Raw genomic sequence first — 23,912 nt, 5'->3', positions numbered from 1 at the left:
GGTTCTTGGGTTGCAAATCAGAAACAAACATCTTTGGATTTTTTTAATCCCATAAGATCTGGAAACACAGTTTTTATTCAACAAAACATTACTGATTAACCAAGCACAGTGCCTGCTGTTATTTCAAAATAATTTTATGTCATTTCAGATGAAATGCAGCATTCCAGTGCATCCCAACCATGCATACAGTCAAGGTTTCTGACGGAGCTGAGTTTCTCTCTGACAGTCTGCTGAAAGTGTTTGCAAAGTGATCGGGGGAACAGTGCACAAAGCTAAAGGATGTAGCTGCCATAATGACAGTAAGAACTTTAAAATTCTTTAACTACAAAGTTGATATGTATTGCATTAGGTCAGTAAAAGATTTTTATGCTGCATCCATTGAAACAGTCAACTATTACCTGTGAGTACTGATTCCACCGAAAGGATGCCATAATTTCCGTCATGCATTTACTGGCCCACTGAGAAAAATTGATCTTTTTAAAAAAATAAATGTTCTGGAAACTATATATCCATAAAGTTGATGTCAAACAGGAACTTTTGATATTGCTTTGTAGATGCTGGTGTTGCATGTTGACTGGTTTAAAAAGTCAAGAGTTTTTGTCTGGGATCATTTTCTTCTGTGCTACTGAAAAGTTCACAAATCTCTGTTTTCTTTGTTATAATAGTCAAGGATGACATTAATGCTCGGAGTCCCTCATCAAAGTGCTCCGCATCTGTGTGAAAGACAATTGTAACATCTTGGTGCAGGAGTTCATGGTGAGTGTTTTATGAGTAGATTGTGGCTTTGCAACATTTAAAAATGCATTTAGTTATCCACTTGATCCTCATTGGACTGGTTAGGACCAGTAGTCCTCTTTAATAATTTGAAGTTCACATGAGGCCTGGTAGTGAAGCCCTTGAGGCCCCATCCCCACCCCTGTATTAGGGGTCACATCAGTGTGAAAAAGCTTTAAATTTGTCATTCTAATGAACAAAGGAAAATCCCACCAATATTTACATTAGCTTTTGTTTGAAAAAATGACCAACTGACCAACAGCTAACCAAATTGTGGGGCTGAAAGTCTAAATTCTAACATCTTCTGAGTGACATAACCTGGATTTCTGATGGGCCGGTGTCTTTCTAACAAAAACTAATGTAAAGCATTTGAAATTATTATGTTTTTCACCCTCTCTTAGAAACTCTGTTAGACCATGAATGGCAGCATGGCAGGCCACTCTTTGGCTATAGCTATTTACTATGTTGCTTGCATTGGTTTAAATTACTCTAACATTAGAACTGGTAGATTCAAAAGAGATGAGTTTAAAAAGGAATCTTAAAGAAATGTTTTGTGTTTAACCAGGACTTGACTGAGGCCACTGCACAGATTGAGAAAACCACAATGAACATCTGTCTCCAGAGATGCGCCAGGCAATGACTTTTCTGATGTTGTTCTTCAAGATCTGGATAACGTGACCTTTGCAGTAGCCATGCTGTTTGGACCTTTTTTATTCCTTCAACATGAGCTACCCATCACAACTCTGCTACACTTTTGAGGTGATTCAATGGGTGGTAATGGAGTTGGATGCAACTCAGCTCTCAAGAAAAGCTCACAACTAAGACAAAACTGCTCCTGCAACGAAGCTCACTGTTATGCATGTGAGGTGACCAGCTCTAGGTGAGAAGACATTTAAATCTCACACTTGTTCTGCTGCATTTTTGAAGCTCAATTCCAGGAACAGATCGCAGGGTTCATTTTTATATACACTGCAACTGCCATGAGGACGAGCCGTTTTTGTTGTTGTTTGTTTTTCCTTTTGCTCTGTACAAGTTCTGTTTGTCTGTTTGGCAGCATTTTTTAATTTCTCTTTGTATTTTTTCTTTCTTTTACTAGTGAAGAGATGTAGCGTGAACAGTTATACAGTCTAAATATCCCATATGGGTCGTGTGAAATGGTATTTTCAGTTTCATTCAGTTGAAGTAAAGAACGTTGAATATTTCTAAGTGTGCTGTTTTGAACCAAGATGTCACAGTATGATCAGTGCTGTAATTTTTGACAGTCACTGTATCAATGTTATTTTTGCGTCTCTTGAATAAAGGTTTTGACCTGCAAGTGCTAATTTCTTTAGTTATTGGGGTAAAATGGGTAATGTTAATAGGAAGGTGTTTGCCAATTCAGTAACCTAATTTAATGTTAATGGAAACTAACATTACCTCAAATTGTTTAGTTATAATTGTTGTTTAACTGAATCTTGATGTCAGAGGCCTTAAATAGAATGTTTTGATTTGTTCTTTCCCAACATTTTTCAAAAGAAACAGTCCAATTTCTTTGCTGTGATTGATTCCAGAGAACACGGAAGAACTGACATTATTTAACTGTTGATTTATATAGATTCAGTAGAGGAGTAATGTCAGTTTAATTCTTTACCTACTGTCAATGCAGTGAAATTAGACATTTTGTTTTGAAAGGTTACTGGTGGATGCCAGCAACCATCTTGGAAGAGAACAATACAATCTGTTATAAGGCCTCCATTTGAAAATTGTGTATTTGATACTAGAATATAATAGCAAAATGTAATTTGAAGATAACATGTAGTATTTAAGTGACCAAGTAGTATTGGGTAAAAGTTATTGAATCGTGTTGGGATAACGTGAGAAAATTGTGAAGGATTAAAATATTCCAAGAGCTCAAATTACTTCATCAAAACATGTTTAAATCACATTTTATCAACACAAATTGCACAGGTTTATTGAACATGAATAAATTGTGTTAATTTAACTCAATTGTTTAAGTTGCTGCCAAAGCAAAACATCTGTGTGCAACAAATGTCCACCATTGAATTAAGTAAATCCAACAACATATTTTTTTCAGTGAACGGCTGCAAAACCTGTTTGCCCAGCACGGGGATATTGAGTTCTATAAGATAAAGCCATAAACATGTTTGTCTGAGTCTTCTATCAAAAGTTACAGCGATTTATATGAAGTGGTTGAAAAACGCTTTATTTCGCCAAGACAATGCGTTTCTCACTGTTACATGCATTTGAATGGGAAACTCGCCTGAAACAAAGTATAGGTTTTCATTATGTGAATAATTTTAAAATCTTAGCTCAAACGGCTGCAAAACCTGTTCTGTTTGCCCAGCACGGGGATATTGAGTTCTATAAGATAAAGCCATAAACATGTTTGTCTGAGTCTTCTATCAAAAGTTACAGCGATTTATATGAAGTTGTTCAAAAACGCTTTATTTCACCAAGACAATGCGTTTCTCAATGTTACATGCATTTGAATGGGAAACTCGCCTGAGACAAAGTATAGGTTTTCATTATGTGAATAATTTTAAAATCTTAGCTCAAACGGCTGCAAAACCTGTTCTGTTTGCCCAGCACGGGGATATTGAGTTCTATAAGATAAAGCCATAAACATGTTTGTCTGAGTCTTCTATCAAAAGTTACAGCGATTTATATGAAGTTGTTCAAAAACGCTTTATTTCGCCAAGACAATGCGTTTCTCAATGTTACATGCATTTGAATGGGAAACTCGCCTGAGACAAAGTATAGGTTTTCATTATGTGAATAATTTTAAAATCTTAGCTCAAACGGCTGCAAAACCTGTTCTGTTTGCCCAGCACGGGGATATTGAGTTCTATAAGATAAAGCCATAAACATGTTTGTCTGAGTCTTCTATCAAAAGTTACAGCGATTTATATGAAGTTGTTCAAAAACGCTTTATTTCGCCAAGACAATGCGTTTCTCACTGTTACATGCATTTGAATGGGAAACTCGCCTGAAACAAAGTATAGGTTTTCATTATGTGAATAATTTTAAAATCTTAGCTCAAACGGCTGCAAAACCTGTTTACCCAGCACGGGGATATTGAGTTCTATAAGATAAAGCCATAAACATGTTTGTCTGAGTCTTCTATCAAAAGTTACAGCGATTTATATGAAGTGGTTGAAAAACGCTTTATTTCGCCAAGACAGTGTGTTTCTCACTGTTACATGCATTTGAATGGGAAACTCGCCTGAAACAAAGTATAGGTTTTCATTATGTGAATAATTTTAAAGTCTTAGCTCAAACGCTGCAAAACCTGTTTGCCCAGCACGGGGATATTGAGTTCTATAAGATAAAGCCATAAACATGTTTGTCTGAGTCTTCTATCAAAAGTTACAGCGATTTATATGAAGTGGTTGAAAAACGCTTTATTTCGCCAAGACAGTGTGTTTCTCACTGTTACATGCATTTGAATGGGAAACTCGCCTGAAACAAAGTATAGATTTTCATTATGTGAATAATTTTAAAGTCTTAGCTCAAACGGCTGCAAAACCTGTTTGCCCAGCACGGGGATATTGAGTTCTATAAGATAAAGCCATAAACATGTTTGTCTGAGTCTTCTATCAAAAGTTACAGCGATTTATATGAAGTTGTTCAAAAACGCTTTATTTCGCCAAGACAGTGTGTTTCTCACTGTTACATGCATTTGAATGGGAAACTCGCCTGAAACAACGTATAGGTTTTCATTATGTGAATAATTTTAAAATCTTAGCTCAAACGGCTGCAAAACCTGTTTGCCCAGCACGGGGATATTGAGTTCTATAAGATAAAGCCATAAACATGTTTGTCTGAGTCTTCTATCAAAAGTTACAGCGATTTATATGAAGTTGTTCAAAAACGCTTTATTTCGCCAAGACAATGCGTTTCTCACTGTTACATGCATTTGAATGGGAAACTCGCCTGAAACAAAGTATAGGTTTTCATTATGTGAATAATTTTAAAATCTTAGCTCAAACGGCTGCAAAACCTGTTTGCCCAGCACGGGGATATTGAGTTCTATAAGATAAAGCCATAAACATGTTTGTCTGAGTCTTCTATCAAAAGTTACAGCGATTTATATGAAGTGGTTGAAAAACGCTTTATTTCGCCAAGACAGGGTGTTTCTCACTGTTACATGCATTTGAATGGGAAACTCGCCTGAAACAAAGTATAGGTTTTCATTATGTGAATAATTTTAAAATCTTAGCTCAAACGGCTGCAAAACCTGTTTGCCCAGCACGGGGATATTGAGTTCTATAAGATAAAGCCATAAACATGTTTGTCTGAGTCTTCTATCAAAAGTTACAGCGATTTATATGAAGTGGTTGAAAAACGCTTTATTTCGCCAAGACAGTGTGTTTCTCACTGTTACATGCATTTGAATGGGAAACTCGCCTGAAACAAAGTATAGGTTTTCATTATGTGAATAATTTTAAAGTCTTAGCTCAAACGGCTGTTTGCCCAGCACGGGGATATTGAGTTCTATAAGATAAAGCCATAAACATGTTTGTCTGAGTCTTCTATCAAAAGTTACAGCGATTTATATGAAGTTGTTCAAAAACGCTTTATTTCGCCAAGACAATGCGTTTCTCACTGTTACATGCATTTGAATGGGAAACTCGCCTGAAACAAAGTATAGGTTTTCATTATGTGAATAATTTTAAAGTCTTAGCTCAAACGGCTGCAAAACCTGTTTGCCCAGCACGGGGATATTGAGTTCTATAAGATAAAGCCATAAACATGTTTGTCTGAGTCTTCTATCAAAAGTTACAGCGATTTATATGAAGTTGTTCAAAAACGCTTTATTTCGCCAAGACAATGCGTTTCTCACTGTTACATGCATTTGAATGGGAAACTCGCCTGAAACAAAGTATAGGTTTTCATTATGTGAATAATTTTAAAATCTTAGCTCAAACGGCTGCAAAACCTGTTCTGTTTGCCCAGCACGGGGATATTGAGTTCTATAAGATAAAGCCATAAACATGTTTGTCTGAGTCTTCTATCAAAAGTTACAGCGATTTATATGAAGTTGTTCAAAAACGCTTTATTTCGCCAAGACAATGCGTTTCTCAATGTTACATGCATTTGAATGGGAAACTCGCCTGAGACAAATTATAGGTTTTCATTATGTGAATAATTTTAAAATCTTAGCTCAAACGGCTGCAAAACCTGTTCTGTTTGCCCAGCACGGGGATATTGAGTTCTATAAGATAAAGCCATAAACATGTTTGTCTGAGTCTTCTATCAAAAGTTACAGCGATTTATATGAAGTTGTTCAAAAACGCTTTATTTCGCCAAGACAATGCGTTTCTCACTGTTACATGCATTTGAATGGGAAACTCGCCTGAAACAAAGTATAGGTTTTCATTATGTGAATAATTTTAAAATCTTAGCTCAAACGGCTGCAAAACCTGTTTGCCCAGCACGGGGATATTGAGTTCTATAAGATAAAGCCATAAACATGTTTGTCTGAGTCTTCTATCAAAAGTTACAGCGATTTATATGAAGTGGTTGAAAAACGCTTTATTTCGCCAAGACAGTGTGTTTCTCACTGTTACATGCATTTGAATGGGGAACTCGAACGAAACAAAGTATAGGTTTTCATTATGTGTATAACTTGGAAATCTAAGCTCCAACAGCTGCAAATCCTGTTTTCCAGCACGGGGACCTTGAGTTCTATAAGATAAAGCCATAAACATGTGTATCCCAGTCTTCTATCAAAAGTTACAGCTATTTATATGAAGTTGTACAAAAACGCTTTCTTCCGCCAAGACAGTGCGTTTCTCACTGTTACATGCATTTGAATGGGAAACTCGCCTGAAACAAAGTATAGGTTTTCATTATGTGAATAATTTTAAAATCTTAGCTCAAACGGCTGCAAAACCTGTTTGCCCAGCACGGGGATATTGAGTTCTATAAGATAAAGCCATAAACATGTTTGTCTGAGTCTTCTATCAAAAGTTACAGCGATTTATATGAAGTTGTTCAAAAACGCTTTATTTCGCCAAGACAATGCGTTTCTCACTGTTACATGCATTTGAATGGGAAACTCGCCTGAAACAAAGTATAGGTTTTCATTATGTGAATAATTTTAAAATCTTAGCTCAAACGGCTGCAAAACCTGTTTGCCCAGCACGGGGATATTGAGTTCTATAAGATAAAGCCATAAACATGTTTGTCTGAGTCTTCTATCAAAAGTTACAGCGATTTATATGAAGTGGTTGAAAAACGCTTTCTTCCGCCAAGACAGTGCGTTTCTCACTGTTACATGCATTTGAATGGGAAACTCGCCTGAAACAAAGTATAGGTTTTCATTATGTGAATAATTTTAAAATCTTAGCTCAAACGGCTGCAAAACCTGTTCTGTTTGCCCAGCACGGGGATATTGAGTTCTATAAGATAAAGCCATAAACATGTTTGTCTGAGTCTTCTATCAAAAGTTACAGCGATTTATATGAAGTTGTTCAAAAACGCTTTATTTCGCCAAGACAATGCGTTTGTCAATGTTACATGCATTTGAATGGGAAACTCGCCTGAGACAAAGTATAGGTTTTCATTATGTGAATAATTTTAAAATCTTAGCTCAAACGGCTGCAAAACCTGTTCTGTTTGCCCAGCACGGGGATATTGAGTTCTATAAGATAAAGCCATAAACATGTTTGTCTGAGTCTTCTATCAAAAGTTACAGCGATTTATATGAAGTTGTTCAAAAACGCTTTATTTCGCCAAGACAATGCGTTTCTCAATGTTACATGCATTTGAATGGGAAACTCGCCTGAGACAAAGTATAGGTTTTCATTATGTGAATAATTTTAAAATCTTAGCTCAAACGGCTGCAAAACCTGTTCTGTTTGCCCAGCACGGGGATATTGAGTTCTATAAGATAAAGCCATAAACATGTTTGTCTGAGTCTTCTATCAAAAGTTACAGCGATTTATATGAAGTTGTTCAAAAACGCTTTATTTCGCCAAGACAATGCGTTTCTCACTGTTACATGCATTTGAATGGGAAACTCGCCTGAAACAAAGTATAGGTTTTCATTATGTGAATAATTTTAAAATCTTAGCTCAAACGGCTGCAAAACCTGTTTACCCAGCACGGGGATATTGAGTTCTATAAGATAAAGCCATAAACATGTTTGTCTGAGTCTTCTATCAAAAGTTACAGCGATTTATATGAAGTGGTTGAAAAACGCTTTATTTCGCCAAGACAGTGTGTTTCTCACTGTTACATGCATTTGAATGGGAAACTCGCCTGAAACAAAGTATAGGTTTTCATTATGTGAATAATTTTAAAGTCTTAGCTCAAACGCTGCAAAACCTGTTTGCCCAGCACGGGGATATTGAGTTCTATAAGATAAAGCCATAAACATGTTTGTCTGAGTCTTCTATCAAAAGTTACAGCGATTTATATGAAGTGGTTGAAAAACGCTTTATTTCGCCAAGACAGTGTGTTTCTCACTGTTACATGCATTTGAATGGGAAACTCGCCTGAAACAAAGTATAGATTTTCATTATGTGAATAATTTTAAAGTCTTAGCTCAAACGGCTGCAAAACCTGTTTGCCCAGCACGGGGATATTGAGTTCTATAAGATAAAGCCATAAACATGTTTGTCTGAGTCTTCTATCAAAAGTTACAGCGATTTATATGAAGTTGTTCAAAAACGCTTTATTTCGCCAAGACAGTGTGTTTCTCACTGTTACATGCATTTGAATGGGAAACTCGCCTGAAACAACGTATAGGTTTTCATTATGTGAATAATTTTAAAATCTTAGCTCAAACGGCTGCAAAACCTGTTTGCCCAGCACGGGGATATTGAGTTCTATAAGATAAAGCCATAAACATGTTTGTCTGAGTCTTCTATCAAAAGTTACAGCGATTTATATGAAGTTGTTCAAAAACGCTTTATTTCGCCAAGACAGTGTGTTTCTCACTGTTACATGCATTTGAATGGGAAACTCGCCTGAAACAACGTATAGGTTTTCATTATGTGAATAATTTTAAAATCTTAGCTCAAACGGCTGCAAAACCTGTTTGCCCAGCACGGGGATATCGAGTTCTATAAGATAAAGCCATAAACATGTTTGTCTGAGTCTTCTATCAAAAGTTACAGCGATTTATATGAAGTGGTTGAAAAACGCTTTATTTCGCCAAGACAGTGTGTTTCTCACTGTTACATGCATTTGAATGGGAAACTCGCCTGAAACAAAGTATAGGTTTTCATTATGTGAATAATTTTAAAGTCTTAGCTCAAACGGCTGTTTGCCCAGCACGGGGATATTGAGTTCTATAAGATAAAGCCATAAACATGTTTGTCTGAGTCTTCTATCAAAAGTTACAGCGATTTATATGAAGTTGTTCAAAAACGCTTTATTTCGCCAAGACAATGCGTTTCTCACTGTTACATGCATTTGAATGGGAAACTCGCCTGAAACAAAGTATAGGTTTTCATTATGTGAATAATTTTAAAGTCTTAGCTCAAACGGCTGCAAAACCTGTTTGCCCAGCACGGGGATATTGAGTTCTATAAGATAAAGCCATAAACATGTTTGTCTGAGTCTTCTATCAAAAGTTACAGCGATTTATATGAAGTTGTTCAAAAACGCTTTATTTCGCCAAGACAATGCGTTTCTCACTGTTACATGCATTTGAATGGGAAACTCGCCTGAAACAAAGTATAGGTTTTCATTATGTGAATAATTTTAAAATCTTAGCTCAAACGGCTGCAAAACCTGTTCTGTTTGCCCAGCACGGGGATATTGAGTTCTATAAGATAAAGCCATAAACATGTTTGTCTGAGTCTTCTATCAAAAGTTACAGCGATTTATATGAAGTTGTTCAAAAACGCTTTATTTCGCCAAGACAATGCGTTTCTCAATGTTACATGCATTTGAATGGGAAACTCGCCTGAGACAAAGTATAGGTTTTCATTATGTGAATAATTTTAAAATCTTAGCTCAAACGGCTGCAAAACCTGTTCTGTTTGCCCAGCACGGGGATATTGAGTTCTATAAGATAAAGCCATAAACATGTTTGTCTGAGTCTTCTATCAAAAGTTACAGCGATTTATATGAAGTTGTTCAAAAACGCTTTATTTCGCCAAGACAGTGTGTTTCTCACTGTTACATGCATTTGAATGGGAAACTCGCCTGAAACAACGTATAGGTTTTCATTATGTGAATAATTTTAAAATCTTAGCTCAAACGGCTGCAAAACCTGTTTGCCCAGCACGGGGATATTGAGTTCTATAAGATAAAGCCATAAACATGTTTGTCTGAGTCTTCTATCAAAAGTTACAGCGATTTATATGAAGTTGTTCAAAAACGCTTTATTTCGCCAAGACAATGCGTTTCTCACTGTTACATGCATTTGAATGGGAAACTCGCCTGAAACAAAGTATAGGTTTTCATTATGTGAATAATTTTAAAATCTTAGCTCAAACGGCTGCAAAACCTGTTTGCCCAGCACGGGGATATTGAGTTCTATAAGATAAAGCCATAAACATGTTTGTCTGAGTCTTCTATCAAAAGTTACAGCGATTTATATGAAGTTGTTCAAAAACGCTTTATTTCGCCAAGACAGGGTGTTTCTCACTGTTACATGCATTTGAATGGGAAACTCGCCTGAAACAACGTATAGGTTTTCATTATGTGAATAATTTTAAAATCTTAGCTCAAACGGCTGCAAAACCTGTTTGCCCAGCACGGGGATATTGAGTTCTATAAGATAAAGCCATAAACATGTTTGTCTGAGTCTTCTATCAAAAGTTACAGCGATTTATATGAAGTGGTTGAAAAACGCTTTATTTCGCCAAGACAGGGTGTTTCTCACTGTTACATGCATTTGAATGGGAAACTCGCCTGAAACAAAGTATAGGTTTTCATTATGTGAATAATTTTAAAATCTTAGCTCAAACGGCTGCAAAACCTGTTTGCCCAGCACGGGGATATTGAGTTCTATAAGATAAAGCCATAAACATGTTTGTCTGAGTCTTCTATCAAAAGTTACAGCGATTTATATGAAGTGGTTGAAAAACGCTTTATTTCGCCAAGACAGTGTGTTTCTCACTGTTACATGCATTTGAATGGGAAACTCGCCTGAAACAAAGTATAGGTTTTCATTATGTGAATAATTTTAAAGTCTTAGCTCAAACGGCTGTTTGCCCAGCACGGGGATATTGAGTTCTATAAGATAAAGCCATAAACATGTTTGTCTGAGTCTTCTATCAAAAGTTACAGCGATTTATATGAAGTTGTTCAAAAACGCTTTATTTCGCCAAGACAATGCGTTTCTCACTGTTACATGCATTTGAATGGGAAACTCGCCTGAAACAAAGTATAGGTTTTCATTATGTGAATAATTTTAAAATCTTAGCTCAAACGGCTGCAAAACCTGTTTGCCCAGCACGGGGATATTGAGTTCTATAAGATAAGGCCATAAACATGTTTGTCTGAGTCTTCTATCAAAAGTTACAGCGATTTATATGAAGTTGTTCAAAAACGCTTTATTTCGCCAAGACAATGCGTTTCTCACTGTTACATGCATTTGAATGGGAAACTCGCCTGAAACAAAGTATAGGTTTTCATTATGTGAATAATTTTAAAATCTTAGCTCAAACGGCTGCAAAACCTGTTCTGTTTGCCCAGCACGGGGATATTGAGTTCTATAAGATAAAGCCATAAACATGTTTGTCTGAGTCTTCTATCAAAAGTTACAGCGATTTATATGAAGTTGTTCAAAAACGCTTTATTTCGCCAAGACAATGCGTTTCTCAATGTTACATGCATTTGAATGGGAAACTCGCCTGAGACAAAGTATAGGTTTTCATTATGTGAATAATTTTAAAATCTTAGCTCAAACGGCTGCAAAACCTGTTTGCCCAGCACGGGGATATTGAGTTCTATAAGATAAAGCCATAAACATGTTTGTCTGAGTCTTCTATCAAAAGTTACAGCGATTTATATGAAGTTGTTCAAAAACGCTTTATTTCGCCAAGACAATGCGTTTCTCACTGTTACATGCATTTGAATGGGAAACTCGCCTGAAACAAAGTATAGGTTTTCATTATGTGAATAATTTTAAAATCTTAGCTCAAACGGCTGCAAAACCTGTTTGCCCAGCACGGGGATATTGAGTTCTATAAGATAAAGCCATAAACATGTTTGTCTGAGTCTTCTATCAAAAGTTACAGCGATTTATATGAAGTTGTTCAAAAACGCTTTATTTCGCCAAGACAATGCGTTTCTCACTGTTACATGCATTTGAATGGGAAACTCGCCTGAAACAAAGTATAGGTTTTCATTATGTGAATAATTTTAAAATCTTAGCTCAAACGGCTGCAAAACCTGTTTGCCCAGCACGGGGATATTGAGTTCTATAAGATAAAGCCATAAACATGTTTGTCTGAGTCTTCTATCAAAAGTTACAGCGATTTATATGAAGTTGTTCAAAAACGCTTTATTTCGCCAAGACAATGCGTTTCTCACTGTTACATGCATTTGAATGGGAAACTCGCCTGAAACAAAGTATAGGTTTTCATTATGTGAATAATTTTAAAATCTTAGCTCAAACGGCTGCAAAACCTGTTTACCCAGCACGGGGATATTGAGTTCTATAAGATAAAGCCATAAACATGTTTGTCTGAGTCTTCTATCAAAAGTTACAGCGATTTATATGAAGTTGTTCAAAAACGCTTTATTTCGCCAAGACAATGCGTTTCTCACTGTTACATGCATTTGAATGGGAAACTCGCCTGAAACAAAGTATAGGTTTTCATTATGTGAATAATTTTAAAATCTTAGCTCAAACGGCTGCAAAACCTGTTTGCCCAGCACGGGGATATTGAGTTCTATAAGATAAAGCCATAAACATGTTTGTCTGAGTCTTCTATCAAAAGTTACAGCGATTTATATGAAGTTGTTCAAAAACGCTTTATTTCGCCAAGACAATGCGTTTCTCACTGTTACATGCATTTGAATGGGAAACTCGCCTGAAACAAAGTATAGGTTTTCATTATGTGAATAATTTTAAAATCTTAGCTCAAACGGCTGCAAAACCTGTTTGCCCAGCACGGGGATATTGAGTTCTATAAGATAAAGCCATAAACATGTTTGTCTGAGTCTTCTATCAAAAGTTACAGCGATTTATATGAAGTTGTTCAAAAACGCTTTATTTCGCCAAGACAGTGTGTTTCTCACTGTTACATGCATTTGAATGGGAAACTCGCCTGAAACAAAGTATAGGTTTTCATTATGTGAATAATTTTAAAATCTTAGCTCAAACGGCTGCAAAACCTGTTTGCCCAGCACGGGGATATTGAGTTCTATAAGATAAAGCCATAAACATGTTTGTCTGAGTCTTCTATCAAAAGTTACAGCGATTTATATGAAGTTGTTCAAAAACGCTTTATTTCGCCAAGACAATGCGTTTCTCACTGTTACATGCATTTGAATGGGAAACTCGCCTGAAACAAAGTATAGGTTTTCATTATGTGAATAATTTTAAAATCTTAGCTCAAACGGCTGCAAAACCTGTTTGCCCAGCACGGGGATATTGAGTTCTATAAGATAAAGCCATAAACATGTTTGTCTGAGTCTTCTATCAAAAGTTACAGCGATTTATATGAAGTTGTTCAAAAACGCTTTATTTCGCCAAGACAATGCGTTTCTCACTGTTACATGCATTTGAATGGGAAACTCGCCTGAAACAAAGTATAGGTTTTCATTATGTGAATAATTTTAAAATCTTAGCTCAAACGGCTGCAAAACCTGTTTGCCCAGCACGGGGATATTGAGTTCTATAAGATAAAGCCATAAACATGTTTGTCTGAGTCTTCTATCAAAAGTTACAGCGATTTATATGAAGTTGTTCAAAAACGCTTTATTTCGCCAAGACAGTGCGTTTCTCACTGTTACATGCATTTGAATGGGAAACTCGCCTGAAACAAAGTATAGGTTTTCATTATGTGAATAATTTTAAAATCTTAGCTCAAACGGCTGCAAAACCTGTTTACCCAGCACGGGGATATTGAGTTCTATAAGATAAAGCCATAAACATGTTTGTCTGAGTCTTCTATCAAAAGTTACAGCGATTTATATGAAGTTGTTCAAAAACGCTTTATTTCGCCAAGACAATGCGTTTCTCACTGTTACATGCATTTGAATGGGAAACTCGCCTGAAACAAAGTATAGGTTTTCATTATGTGAATAATTTTAAAATCTTAGCTCAAACGGCTGCAAAACCTGTTTGCCCAGCACGGGGATATTGAGTTCTATAAGATAAAGCCATAAACATGTTTGTCTGAGTCTTCTATCAAAAGTTACAGCGATTTATATGAAGTTGTTCAAAAACGCTTTATTTCGCCAAGACAATGCGTTTCTCACTGTTACATGCATTTGAATGGGAAACTCGCCTGAAACAAAGTATAGGTTTTCATTATGTGAATAATTTTAAAATCTTAGCTCAAACGGCTGCAAAACCTGTTTGCCCAGCACGGGGATATTGAGTTCTATAAGATAAAGCCATAAACATGTTTGTCTGAGTCTTCTATCAAAAGTTACAGCGATTTATATGAAGTTGTTCAAAAACGCTTTATTTCGCCAAGACAATGCGTTTCTCACTGTTACATGCATTTGAATGGGAAACTCGCCTGAAACAAAGTATAGGTTTTCATTATGTGAATAATTTTAAAATCTTAGCTCAAACGGCTGCAAAACCTGTTTGCCCAGCACGGGGATATTGAGTTCTATAAGATAAAGCCATATGTTTGTCTGAGTCTTCTATCAAAAGTTACAGCGATTTATATGAAGTGGTTGAAAAACGCTTTATTTCGCCAAGACAGTGTGTTTCTCACTGTTACATGCATTTGAATGGGAAACTCGCCTGAAACAAAGTATAGGTTTTCATTATGTGAATAATTTTAAAATCTTAGCTCAAACGGCTGCAAAACCTGTTTACCCAGCACGGGGATATTGAGTTCTATAAGATAAAGCCATAAACATGTTTGTCTGAGTCTTCTATCAAAAGTTACAGCGATTTATATGAAGTTGTTCAAAAACGCTTTATTTCGCCAAGACAATGCGTTTCTCACTGTTACATGCATTTGAATGGGAAACTCGCCTGAAACAAAGTATAGGTTTTCATTATGTGAATAATTTTAAAATCTTAGCTCAAACGGCTGCAAAACCTGTTTGCCCAGCACGGGGATATTGAGTTCTATAAGATAAAGCCATATGTTTGTCTGAGTCTTCTATCAAAAGTTACAGCGATTTATATGAAGTTGTTCAAAAACGCTTTATTTCGCCAAGACAATGCGTTTCTCACTGTTACATGCATTTGAATGGGAAACTCGCCTGAAACAAAGTATAGGTTTTCATTATGTGAATAATTTTAAAATCTTAGCTCAAACGGCTGCAAAACCTGTTTGCCCAGCACGGGGATATTGAGTTCTATAAGATAAAGCCATAAACATGTTTGTCTGAGTCTTCTATCAAAAGTTACAGCGATTTATATGAAGTGGTTGAAAAACGCTTTATTTCGCCAAGACAGTGTGTTTCTCACTGTTACATGCATTTGAATGGGAAACTCGCCTGAAACAAAGTATAGGTTTTCATTATGTGAATAATTTTAAAATCTTAGCTCAAACGGCTGCAAAACCTGTTTGCCCAGCACGGGGATATTGAGTTCTATAAGATAAAGCCATAAACATGTTTGTCTGAGTCTTCTATCAAAAGTTACAGCGATTTATATGAAGTGGTTGAAAAACGCTTTATTTCGCCAAGACAGTGTGTTTCTCACTGTTACATGCATTTGAATGGGAAACTCGCCTGAAACAAAGTATAGATTTTCATTATGTGAATAATTTTAAAATCTTAGCTCAAACGGCTGCAAAACCTGTTTGCCCAGCACGGGGATATTGAGTTCTATAAGATAAAGCCATAAACATGTTTGTCTGAGTCTTCTATCAAAAGTTACAGCGATTTATATGAAGTTGTTCAAAAACGCTTTATTTCGCCAAGACAATGCGTTTCTCACTGTTACATGCATTTGAATGGGAAACTCGCCTGAAACAAAGTATAGGTTTTCATTATGTGAATAATTTTAAAATCTTAGCTCAAACGGCTGCAAAACCTGTTTGCCCAGCACGGGGATATTGAGTTCTATAAGATAAAGCCATATGTTTGTCTGAGTCTTCTATCAAAAGTTACAGCGATTTATATGAAGTTGTTCAAAAAAACTTTATTTCGCCAAGACAATGCGTTTCTCACTGTTACATGCATTTGAATGGGAAACTCGCCTGAAACAAAGTATAGGTTTTCATTATGTGAATAATTTTAAAATCTTAGCTCAAACGGCTGCAAAACCTGTTTGCCCAGCACGGGGATATTGAGTTCTATAAGATAAAGCCATAAACATGTTTGTCTGAGTCTTCTATCAAAAGTTACAGCGATTTATATGAAGTTGTTCAAAAACGCTTTATTTCGCCAAGACAATGCGTTTCTCACTGTTACATGCATTTGAATGGGAAACTCGCCTGAAACAAAGTATAGGTTTTCATTATGTGAATAATTTTAAAATCTTAGCTCAAACGGCTGCAAAACCTGTTTGCCCAGCACGGGGATATTGAGTTCTATAAGATAAAGCCATATGTTTGTCTGAGTCTTCTATCAAAAGTTACAGCGATTTATATGAAGTTGTTCAAAAAAACTTTATTTCGCCAAGACAATGCGTTTCTCACTGTTACATGCATTTGAATGGGAAACTCGCCTGAAACAAAGTATAGGTTTTCATTATGTGAATAATTTTAAAATCTTAGCTCAAACGGCTGCAAAACCTGTTTGCCCAGCACGGGGATATTGAGTTCTATAAGATAAAGCCATAAACATGTTTGTCTGAGTCTTCTATCAAAAGTTACAGCGATTTATATGAAGTTGTTCAAAAACGCTTTATTTCGCCAAGACAATGCGTTTCTCACTGTTACATGCATTTGAATGGGAAACTCGCCTGAAACAAAGTATAGGTTTTCATTATGTGAATAATTTTAAAATCTTAGCTCAAACGGCTGCAAAACCTGTTTGCCCAGCACGGGGATATTGAGTTCTATAAGATAAAGCCATAAACATGTTTGTCTGAGTCTTCTATCAAAAGTTACAGCGATTTATATGAAGTTGTTCAAAAACGCTTTATTTCGCCAAGACAATGCGTTTCTCACTGTTACATGCATTTGAATGGGAAACTCGCCTGAAACAAAGTATAGGTTTTCATTATGTGAATAATTTTAAAATCTTAGCTCAAACGGCTGCAAAACCTGTTTGCCCAGCACGGGGATATTGAGTTCTATAAGATAAAGCCATAAACATGTTTGTCTGAGTCTTCTATCAAAAGTTACAGCGATTTATATGAAGTTGTTCAAAAACGCTTTATTTCGCCAAGACAATGCGTTTCTCACTGTTACATGCATTTGAATGGGAAACTCGCCTGAAACAAAGTATAGGTTTTCATTATGTGAATAATTTTAAAATCTTAGCTCAAACGGCTGCAAAACCTGTTTGCCCAGCACGGGGATATTGAGTTCTATAAGATAAAGCCATAAACATGTTTGTCTGAGTCTTCTATCAAAAGTTACAGCGATTTATATGAAGTTGTTCAAAAACGCTTTATTTCGCCAAGACAATGCGTTTCTCACTGTTACATGCATTTGAATGGGAAACTCGCCTGAAACAAAGTATAGGTTTTCATTATGTGAATAATTTTAAAATCTTAGCTCAAACGGCTGCAAAACCTGTTTGCCCAGCACGGGGATATTGAGTTCTATAAGATAAAGCCATAAACATGTTTGTCTGAGTCTTCTATCAAAAGTTACAGCGATTTATATGAAGTTGTTCAAAAACGCTTTATTTCGCCAAGACAATGCGTTTCTCACTGTTACATGCATTTGAATGGGAAACTCGCCTGAAACAAAGTATAGGTTTTCATTATGTGAATAATTTTAAAATCTTAGCTCAAACGGCTGCAAAACCTGTTTGCCCAGCACGGGGATATTGAGTTCTATAAGATAAAGCCATATGTTTGTCTGAGTCTTCTATCAAAAGTTACAGCGATTTATATGAAGTTGTTCAAAAACGCTTTATTTCGCCAAGACAATGCGTTTCTCACTGTTACATGCATTTGAATGGGAAACTCGCCTGAAACAAAGTATAGGTTTTCATTATGTGAATAATTTTAAAATCTTAGCTCAAACGGCTGCAAAACCTGTTTGCCCAGCACGGGGATATTGAGTTCTATAAGATAAAGCCATAAACATGTTTGTCTGAGTCTTCTATCAAAAGTTACAGCGATTTATATGAAGTGGTTGAAAAACGCTTTATTTCGCCAAGACAGTGTGTTTCTCACTGTTACATGCATTTGAATGGGAAACTCGCCTGAGACAAAGTATAGGTTTTCATTATGTGAATAATTTTAAAATCTTAGCTCAAACGGCTGCAAAACCTGTTTGCCCAGCACGGGGATATTGAGTTCTATAAGATAAAGCCATATGTTTGTCTGAGTCTTCTATCAAAAGTTACAGCGATTTATATGAAGTTGTTCAAAAACGCTTTATTTCGCCAAGACAATGCGTTTCTCACTGTTACATGCATTTGAATGGGAAACTCGCCTGAAACAAAGTATAGGTTTTCATTATGTGAATAATTTTAAAATCTTAGCTCAAACGGCTGCAAAACCTGTTTGCCCAGCACGGGGATATTGAGTTCTATAAGATAAAGCCATAAACATGTTTGTCTGAGTCTTCTATCAAAAGTTACAGCGATTTATATGAAGTTGTTCAAAAACGCTTTATTTCGCCAAGACAATGCGTTTCTCACTGTTACATGCATTTGAATGGGAAACTCGCCTGAAACAAAGTATAGGTTTTCATTATGTGAATAATTTTAAAATCTTAGCTCAAACGGCTGCAAAACCTGTTTGCCCAGCACGGGGATATTGAGTTCTATAAGATAAAGCCATATGTTTGTCTGAGTCTTCTATCAAAAGTTACAGCGATTTATATGAAGTGGTTGAAAAACGCTTTATTTCGCCAAGACAGTGTGTTTCTCACTGTTACATGCATTTGAATGGGAAACTCGCCTGAGACAAAGTATAGGTTTTCATTATGTGAATAATTTTAAAATCTTAGCTCAAACGGCTGCAAAACCTGTTTGCCCAGCACGGGGATATTGAGTTCTATAAGATAAAGCCATATGTTTGTCTGAGTCTTCTATCAAAAGTTACAGCGATTTATATGAAGTTGTTCAAAAACGCTTTATTTCGCCAAGACAATGCGTTTCTCACTGTTACATGCATTTGAATGGGAAACTCGCCTGAAACAAAGTATAGGTTTTCATTATGTGAATAATTTTAAAATCTTAGCTCAAACGGCTGCAAAACCTGTTTGCCCAGCACGGGGATATTGAGTTCTATAAGATAAAGCCATAAACATGTTTGTCTGAGTCTTCTATCAAAAGTTACAGCGATTTATATGAAGTTGTTCAAAAACGCTTTATTTCGCCAAGACAATGCGTTTCTCACTGTTACATGCATTTGAATGGGAAACTCGCCTGAAACAAAGTATAGGTTTTCATTATGTGAATAATTTTAAAATCTTAGCTCAAACGGCTGCAAAACCTGTTTGCCCAGCACGGGGATATTGAGTTCTATAAGATAAAGCCATATGTTTGTCTGAGTCTTCTATCAAAAGTTACAGCGATTTATATGAAGTGGTTGAAAAACGCTTTATTTCGCCAAGACAGTGTGTTTCTCACTGTTACATGCATTTGAATGGGAAACTCGCCTGAAACAAAGTATAGGTTTTCATTATGTGAATAATTTTAAAATCTTAGCTCAAACGGCTGCAAAACCTGTTTGCCCAGCACGGGGATATTGAGTTCTATAAGATAAAGCCATATGTTTGTCTGAGTCTTCTATCAAAAGTTACAGCGATTTATATGAAGTTGTTCAAAAACGCTTTATTTCGCCAAGACAATGCGTTTCTCACTGTTACATGCATTTGAATGGGAAACTCGCCTGAGACAAAGTATAGGTTTTCATTATGTGAATAATTTTAAAATCTTAGCTCAAACGGCTGCAAAACCTGTTTGCCCAGCACGGGGATATTGAGTTCTATAAGATAAAGCCATATGTTTGTCTGAGTCTTCTATCAAAAGTTACAGCGATTTATATGAAGTTGTTCAAAAACGCTTTATTTCGCCAAGACAATGCGTTTCTCACTGTTACATGCATTTGAATGGGAAACTCGCCTGAAACAAAGTATAGGTTTTCATTATGTGAATAATTTTAAAATCTTAGCTCAAACGGCTGCAAAACCTGTTTGCCCAGCACGGGGATATTGAGTTCTATAAGATAAAGCCATAAACATGTTTGTCTGAGTCTTCTATCAAAAGTTACAGCGATTTATATGAAGTTGTTCAAAAACGCTTTATTTCGCCAAGACAATGCGTTTCTCACTGTTACATGCATTTGAATGGGAAACTCGCCTGAAACAAAGTATAGGTTTTCATTATGTGAATAATTTTAAAATCTTAGCTCAAACGGCTGCAAAACCTGTTTGCCCAGCACGGGGATATTGAGTTCTATAAGATAAAGCCATATGTTTGTCTGAGTCTTCTATCAAAAGTTACAGCGATTTATATGAAGTGGTTGAAAAACGCTTTATTTCGCCAAGACAGTGTGTTTCTCACTGTTACATGCATTTGAATGGGAAACTCGCCTGAGACAAAGTATAGGTTTTCATTATGTGAATAATTTTAAAATCTTAGCTCAAACGGCTGCAAAACCTGTTTGCCCAGCACGGGGATATTGAGTTCTATAAGATAAAGCCATATGTTTGTCTGAGTCTTCTATCAAAAGTTACAGCGATTTATATGAAGTTGTTCAAAAACGCTTTATTTCGCCAAGACAATGCGTTTCTCACTGTTACATGCATTTGAATGGGAAACTCGCCTGAAACAAAGTATAGGTTTTCATTATGTGAATAATTTTAAAATCTTAGCTCAAACGGCTGCAAAACCTGTTTGCCCAGCACGGGGATATTGAGTTCTATAAGATAAAGCCATAAACATGTTTGTCTGAGTCTTCTATCAAAGGTTACAGCGATTTATATGAAGTTGTTCAAAAACGCTTTATTTCGCCAAGACAATGCGTTTCTCACTGTTACATGCATTTGAATGGGAAACTCGCCTGAAACAAAGTATAGGTTTTCATTATGTGAATAATTTTAAAATCTTAGCTCAAACGGCTGCAAAACCTGTTTGCCCAGCACGGGGATATTGAGTTCTATAAGATAAAGCCATAAACATGTTTGTCTGAGTCTTCTATCAAAAGTTACAGCGATTTATATGAAGTGGTTGAAAAACGCTTTATTTCGCCAAGACAGTGTGTTTCTCACTGTTACATGCATTTGAATGGGAAACTCGCCTGAAACAAAGTATAGGTTTTCATTATGTGAATAATTTTAAAATCTTAGCTCAAACGGCTGCAAAACCTGTTTGCCCAGCACGGGGATATTGAGTTCTATAAGATAAAGCCATAAACATGTTTGTCTGAGTCTTCTATCAAAAGTTACAGCGATTTATATGAAGTGGTTGAAAAACGCTTTATTTCGCCAAGACAGTGTGTTTCTCACTGTTACATGCATTTGAATGGGAAACTCGCCTGAAACAAAGTATAGATTTTCATTATGTGAATAATTTTAAAATCTTAGCTCAAACGGCTGCAAAACCTGTTTGCCCAGCACGGGGATATTGAGTTCTATAAGATAAAGCCATAAACATGTTTGTCTGAGTCTTCTATCAAAAGTTACAGCGATTTATATGAAGTTGTTCAAAAACGCTTTATTTCGCCAAGACAATGCGTTTCTCACTGTTACATGCATTTGAATGGGAAACTCGCCTGAAACAAAGTATAGGTTTTCATTATGTGAATAATTTTAAAATCTTAGCTCAAACGGCTGCAAAACCTGTTTGCCCAGCACGGGGATATTGAGTTCTATAAGATAAAGCCATATGTTTGTCTGAGTCTTCTATCAAAAGTTACAGCGATTTATATGAAGTTGTTCAAAAACGCTTTATTTCGCCAAGACAATGCGTTTCTCACTGTTACATGCATTTGAATGGGAAACTCGCCTGAAACAAAGTATAGGTTTTCATTATGTGAATAATTTTAAAATCTTAGCTCAAACGGCTGCAAAACCTGTTTGCCCAGCACGGGGATATTGAGTTCTATAAGATAAAGCCATAAACATGTTTGTCTGAGTCTTCTATCAAAAGTTACAGCGATTTATATGAAGTTGTTCAAAAACGCTTTATTTCGCCAAGACAATGCGTTTCTCACTGTTACATGCATTTGAATGGGAAACTCGCCTGAAACAAAGTATAGGTTTTCATTATGTGAATAATTTTAAAATCTTAGCTCAAACGGCTGCAAAACCTGTTTGCCCAGCACGGGGATATTGAGTTCTATAAGATAAAGCCATATGTTTGTCTGAGTCTTCTATCAAAAGTTACAGCGATTTATATGAAGTGGTTGAAAAACGCTTTATTTCGCCAAGACAGTGTGTTTCTCACTGTTACATGCATTTGAATGGGAAACTCGCCTGAAACAAAGTATAGGTTTTCATTATGTGAATAATTTTAAAATCTTAGCTCAAACGGCTGCAAAACCTGTTTGCCCAGCACGGGGATATTGAGTTCTATAAGATAAAGCCATATGTTTGTCTGAGTCTTCTATCAAAAGTTACAGCGATTTATATGAAGTTGTTCAAAAACGCTTTATTTCGCCAAGACAATGCGTTTCTCACTGTTACATGCATTTGAATGGGAAACTCGCCTGAAACAAAGTATAGGTTTTCATTATGTGAATAATTTTAAAATCTTAGCTCAAACGGCTGCAAAACCTGTTTGCCCAGCACGGGGATATTGAGTTCTATAAGATAAAGCCATAAACATGTTTGTCTGAGTCTTCTATCAAAGGTTACAGCGATTTATATGAAGTTGTTCAAAAACGCTTTATTTCGCCAAGACAATGCGTTTCTCACTGTTACATGCATTTGAATGGGAAACTCGCCTGAAACAAAGTATAGGTTTTCATTATGTGAATAATTTTAAAATCTTAGCTCAAACGGCTGCAAAACCTGTTTGCCCAGCACGGGGATATTGAGTTCTATAAGATAAAGCCATAAACATGTTTGTCTGAGTCTTCTATCAAAAGTTACAGCGATTTATATGAAGTGGTTGAAAAACGCTTTATTTCGCCAAGACAGTGTGTTTCTCACTGTTACATGCATTTGAATGGGAAACTCGCCTGAAACAAAGTATAGGTTTTCATTATGTGAATAATTTTAAAATCTTAGCTCAAACGGCTGCAAAACCTGTTTGCCCAGCACGGGGATATTGAGTTCTATAAGATAAAGCCATAAACATGTTTGTCTGAGTCTTCTATCAAAAGTTACAGCGATTTATATGAAGTGGTTGAAAAACGCTTTATTTCGCCAAGACAGTGTGTTTCTCACTGTTACATGCATTTGAATGGGAAACTCGCCTGAAACAAAGTATAGATTTTCATTATGTGAATAATTTTAAAATCTTAGCTCAAACGGCTGCAAAACCTGTTTGCCCAGCACGGGGATATTGAGTTCTATAAGATAAAGCCATAAACATGTTTGTCTGAGTCTTCTATCAAAAGTTACAGCGATTTATATGAAGTTGTTCAAAAACGCTTTATTTCGCCAAGACAATGCGTTTCTCACTGTTACATGCATTTGAATGGGAAACTCGCCTGAAACAAAGTATAGGTTTTCATTATGTGAATAATTTTAAAATCTTAGCTCAAACGGCTGCAAAACCTGTTTGCCCAGCACGGGGATATTGAGTTCTATAAGATAAAGCCATATGTTTGTCTGAGTCTTCTATCAAAAGTTACAGCGATTTATATGAAGTTGTTCAAAAACGCTTTATTTCGCCAAGACAATGCGTTTCTCACTGTTACATGCATTTGAATGGGAAACTCGCCTGAAACAAAGTATAGGTTTTCATTATGTGAATAATTTTAAAATCTTAGCTCAAACGGCTGCAAA

At 36.1% G+C, this 23,912-nt stretch overlaps 1 long non-coding RNA gene across 1 annotated transcript; it reads left to right on the top strand.

Annotated features, from left to right (window-relative positions):
- The first annotated feature begins 490 nt into the window (after positions 1 to 490).
- LOC143413306 (uncharacterized) lies at positions 491 to 2,089 on the top strand. The gene is made up of 2 exons (XR_013093935.1): positions 491 to 756; positions 1,340 to 2,089. It is a non-coding gene; the product is annotated as an uncharacterized LOC143413306 (long non-coding RNA).
- The last annotated feature ends 21,823 nt before the right edge of the window (positions 2,090 to 23,912 follow it).

This window comes from Maylandia zebra, linkage group LG17, assembly GCF_041146795.1.
Source record: "Maylandia zebra isolate NMK-2024a linkage group LG17, Mzebra_GT3a, whole genome shotgun sequence".
Classification (NCBI taxonomy): Eukaryota; Metazoa; Chordata; class Actinopteri; order Cichliformes; family Cichlidae; genus Maylandia; species Maylandia zebra.
This window is presented reverse-complemented; position numbering and strand designations above follow the sequence as displayed.